General features: G+C 36.7%; 1 pseudogene; it reads left to right on the plus strand.

The window, feature by feature from the left end:
• The first annotated feature begins 3,106 nt into the window (after window positions 1–3,106).
• Window positions 3,107–3,996, plus strand: LOC131397750 (vomeronasal type-1 receptor 1-like; annotated as a pseudogene).
• The last annotated feature ends 1,636 nt before the right edge of the window (window positions 3,997–5,632 follow it).

The raw sequence follows: 5,632 nt of genomic DNA on the forward strand, positions 1-5,632 counted from the left end.
GAGGCCTTTAAAGTTCGATCTGAGATTCCTTATAAAAAGTTCCAGCAAAGCAGATTTAAAAGAGCCTATATTATCAGTTTCTATTCTTGCTGCACTTATTCAAATAATTGAATCAAGTTTTATTGAAACTCGACTTATTTTGCAAACCAGTTCGCCTTAATTTGGCTATCTTTGGTAAAAATGAGGGTGATTTTAGAGAGAAAAATTATGTTTCAATATAAACTATAATACACATTTGGGGATGTTGCTATTAATTGTGTTTGAGGTTTTTGTTATATCTGTTAACTGGACTGGATCCTGAATTCTTCTAGTCTCCTGAAATATCTGGCTATAAATCTCAAACTAATGTTTTCAATTTTTTTCCATCATTTCCACTTGGAATCACTGAGAACTGAACCCGCCCTTTTCCCTGCAAACTGAAGCCTTGCAAACTGAAGCTGGTGGACTTCATATAAACTTAGGAGAGATTCATGTCTGTTGCTATGTAAGCCACTCAGAAATGTACATGAATTCCCAAGGACATCATCAGAGACATGTAAAACTGCAAAAGATGCTTTTGACTCTGACATCCAGAAATCTTTTGACTGGCTGTGCCCTGTCCTCAGAAACTGGTTTATAATTTGCTCCCACCATTAACTTTATTTTCTTTTTGTTTTATTAATTACCTGGTTACTTGCTTCCACAATATAGGCCTAACTTTGGGAGCCAACCTGCATCACCATCTTACTAAGAGACTGGTTCAATAAGATGGAACAACAGGATGTCCCTCAAGATTGAGGGATTAAACAACAAAAGGGGGGGAATTGATACCAGCTCAAGACAAGATTGACGTAAGTGAAGCCATATTGTAGAAAAGAAACCCTATTTTAACTTTGACTGACCTCTGACTAACTAACACAACTGGATATGCACCCTCCAGGAGATCTAACTGCTCTGTAGATTTTACAACACCTGCTTGTGCATGTACATCCCAGCTTTGATAAGATGATAACTTTGTTCTTTTGAGTTCCTTATGAATGTGATGACCCCTGAATAGACAGTCTGTGCTGATAGCCATCATCAATGACAACTGAAAGATCGGGTGTGGTGACTCCCAGTCTGTAACACCTGAGGGTCAACATTCCTAACCCCTTCCTCTATAACCCACCAGCCTATATAACTGTTGTAAGATTTTGTGTCTCCTTAAGATGGTCCTTTGAGACATTTGTTGGCTATCTTCCCCCTTGCTAGCAAGCTGTAATAAACTGCCCTTTCTTTTCCACTATCTTGCCTCTTCACAATTGATTTTTGTCTCATGGTGAGCAGATCATGTCCTTTGTGCGGTAACAGTATTACCAAAAATATGTATTACCAAAATATTTATATTGGAATTATAGTAAATAATATATTTATATTGCAAAAATATGTTTACACATATTATCTTGGCAAACAGTTTCTCTCTGCTGTTACTTACTTTTGATCATATTTTAATACAGTTTGAGACTTTGTTCCTATTTTCCTTAATATTACCTAATTTTAGTGTTATTTTTCCAAAATTAAATTAATAAGCTTATTTCTTTTTTTTAACATGTCCATACCAATAGTTTTTGCCAAAACATGATTCGGAAAGGACTTTAATATTATCTTTGCAGGAATATTTACATCGTATATATCCTTGGATTTTTAATTGAAATGTTTATTGTGAAAATCAGCAATTCACAAGCAGTTTTAAGAATTAATACTGAGAGATCTTGTGTATACTTTACCCAGTTTCCCCAATAGTAACATTTCCCAAGACTATATTTTAATATCACAACAATGGCATTGGCATTGATCCTGTCTACTGGTCTTATTCAGACTCTCCTAGTTATGCCTGTACTCAGTGCGTGTGTGCATGTGTGTGTGTATCCCTCTGGGTTTTAAAGCCACTTTCTTTGTCTGGATAGGCCATCAGGCCAACGCACAATCATTCTCACTTTTTCCTTCATTTTACCTTTGATTTTATGGATTTTTAAATTCCATTTTGATTTAACTTTTTGTAAATGTTATGGAAAATAATTAAATTTTTACAACTCAAAACTATAACAAGAAAATTCCATAAACTTTCATCCCTGTCCTTTCAGAGAGTTAAATCTCTGTCTCTATATTTATATTCTTTTACTTGACTCAAAAAACATCATATTTTGTACACTGTGCTGGACCATAGTTTTTCACTTGAGATTATATCCTGGAGAAAACTCCACAGAATTAGTTCTGCTGTCATGCAATGTATATGTCCCAGAAAACCACTATGCTAGGCAAAATCCAAAATATAAATCACAAGGCTTATTGAGGCCCTCAAAATGTCATCAGTAAAACATAAAAAAAGAAGAAGAAAGCCTAATAAATAGAGTAGCACAGTTCTACACATGTTCAGAGTTTGAGAAACACATAAATACTGTAGTAAATATGGCACCTGATCTTAAAAAGCATAATATTAGTTTGTGGAAGTGGGTGTCAGCAAGATTGCAGCTTGTGAGTTATTGTGAAGTGGTGGGAGGAGCACTGCCTAAAATCAGACTGTTGCCTAAAACTCACCCACCAGGAGTGAATGGGTTTGACTAATAGAACATGGTGAACTGGGGTAGCTGGTAGTTGTTTGAGTTGTGTAATGTGGGTGTTTTTCGATTCCTACATGACTTGTTTCAGCTGGGTGCAATTTTCTGCATTCCAGTCTTTCTTGCACATGAAACTCCCATTAGCAAACATACAATTAGCTTTATTCTCAAAATGTGTCCTAATTTTTCAATTCTGTTGGAAAACGTTATGGAGCAATACTGACTGGATCAGTGCATGGAGAGCTCCTTTCCTCATCTCCACAGCTGGAGAGCTCTGTTGTTCAACTGTGCCCTCACTCGTTCACCCAGGTCCTTAGAGATGGCCACTGAGGTTATTCCTCATGCAGTTCTTCAGTGAATTGCCTTTGCACAAATATGCACATAGTGTTAATGCCCGCTTAAAGTGAGAAACTATGAGTTAGGAGAAGCACAGAAAAGTACTTTATAGTGATGGTAAGATATTTATTTCTGCTTTCTTTCCTACTAATTCTACTGACTTTGAAAAAAATCAACCCTTAGATATTGATGCAATGAGTTCTGGGAAATTGAAACTGGGGATTATCTTTCTCACTGAGACTGCAGTTGGGATCCTTGGAAATTCATCCTGCCTTTGTTTTTATAACTTCTCTTTGCTCACTAGACACAAAGTGAGACCCACAGACCTGATTCTCAACTGGTCTTAGCCAATTTCTTGGTCCTTTTCCCAAAGGATACCTCAAACAATGGTGGCTTTTGGATGGAAATATTTCTTGGATGCCGCTGCATGTAAAGATGTCTTTTATTACTGCAGAGCAGGTACAGCAGTTTCCTTCAGCACAATCTCTCTTCTTAATGGATTCCAGGCCATTAAGGTGAACCCTAGTATTTGTAGCTGGATGGAGCTCCAGATTAGATCCCCAAGATTCATTGGCTTCTGCTGTTTCCTCTGCTGGATCCCACATCTCTTGATAAATTCATGTATTCCTATAATAGTGAATGTTCCATTAAATAGCAAAAACCTTAGTGTGAAAAAAATTATGGACACTGTTCCTGGAACATGGTAGGGAGATTTAACATATTACATGCTGTCATATACATTTCCCCTGACTTTATTAGTTTGATCTTCATGGTTTGGGAATTAGCTCCATGATCTTTGTTCTGCACAGACACAAGAAGTGTGCCCAGTACATTCACAACAGCCCCTCCCTCAGACCTTCCCATGAGGCCAGAACCTCACATACCACCATAATCCCCGTGAGCTCCTTTGTTATCTTTTATGCAGTCTATACCCTCTTGACTGTTTGGATGACACTGAGTGCAAGTCCAGGCCGATGGATGGCCTCATGTTTCCAGCATTCAGCCCCTTTGTGCTCATCGTCAGTGATGCTAGGCTCTCTCAGTTATGCTTTGCCTGCAGGACATGGAGACACTGTTTTCCTGACGTCGTTACACTGCTGTGAGTTTGTCCTCTTCCTGGCAGGCAGTCATTCATTTCAACATTTCTTAATACTTGGTTAACTGTTACATGCTAGGGATTAGTGATGTCATAGCAAATAAGGCCAGTAATGTTCCTGACCACATTCATCTTAGAGCTAAAAATGAACGTAATGTTCTTAATTATACACAGATTGTTCAATCTAACTGTGCTAGCTTGTTAGTGGAGAAGCTCAGGGAATTTTGAAATACTGTAATAGAACAGAATTTTGAAGTTTAGGGAATTAGGAGACATCTGTCACTTCGAGTTTTATGAATATATATCAAAGTTTTCTCCAAAATATATTTTTGAAACATAATTGAGTCCAGTTCTTTCTGACAGAAGGAAAATCACGTGAAAAGATCCTATGCAGCCTCAAGGGATTGGGAAAAATCCTGTGTGTTTGGGTGTTGAGAGATGAGGGGAACAACAGACTATGAATCTAGAAAGAAAGGTGATGGAGGGTTCTGGTTGAGTGCTTCTGACAGGCCCAGAAATCTGAACATTTGTTTTAAAAAAGTGACAGGGCAATGAAGGGGTTCAAACTGTGGGTGAAAATGTCAGTGATCCTTATTGAAATTATTTATAAAATATTTAATTCAAACTTTACTTGTTTAATAATTAACACATTAACTCTTCCTTTAATTTAAATTTTGCAGATTGAATATTAATTAGTCCTCAAAGAAAATGCATTATCCATTTCTGAAGGCCAGCATTTAGTTTCTAATATTGACAAAAGATTTTCTTAGTCATTTTCACGTAAATGACAATTTCCAAAAGAGAAAAGCTGATTTTTAAGAGTTAACTCTTTCCTTCTAGTAAATTGATCATACTCTTCTTTACTTTTGGATTTTTCTTTAATTATCTGAAAATTCCTAGTATTTTGCTGCGAGTTCTTTTTATTTACTACATAACGTCTTTAATTATATTCCATATCTTGAAATGCCAAAAGTTTTATTTATACCCAAATTGTGAGTCTTTAAATCTTGCTTATTTCCAACTTTGTCACATTTATTTTTATTCCCATATTTTACCTTCTTAAAAAATTCCTATACTCTAAATATTTCTTGAATTCACATTTTAAAGAACAGTCTGTAACACAGCCTTCCCTTCATGAAACTTTACTTTTACCCAGTAGTAAAATAAAAAAATCACTTGGGTACTGGGGCTGGCCCAGTGGCTTAGTGGTTAAGTTCACGTGCTCTGCTTCAGCATCCTGGAGTTTGCAGGATTGGATATCAAGCTTGGACCTAGCACCGCTTATCAAGCCATGCTGTGGCAGCATCCCATATAAAGTAGCAGAAGATGGGCATGGATGTTAGCCCAGGGCCAATCTTCCTCAGCAAAAAGAGGAGGATTGGCAACAGATGTTAGCTCAGGGCTAATCTTCCTAACAACAACAACAAAAATCAGTTGGGTACTTCACACATTACTTTTTAAAAGTATAAATAAATATCTGCTTTAAATATTAGTCTGGCGGGATATTGATATTAACTCATTTTTTTATGACCTTTCTTTCATTTAATCCAACTTTCTTGAAGCCTGGGTTGATACTCCAGAAGAGATTCCACCTGTCTTGGTCACTTGGATTACTGCAATATTT

The sequence above is a fragment of the Diceros bicornis genome, chromosome 34 (genome assembly GCF_020826845.1).
Source record: "Diceros bicornis minor isolate mBicDic1 chromosome 34, mDicBic1.mat.cur, whole genome shotgun sequence".
Classification (NCBI taxonomy): domain Eukaryota; kingdom Metazoa; phylum Chordata; class Mammalia; order Perissodactyla; family Rhinocerotidae; genus Diceros; species Diceros bicornis.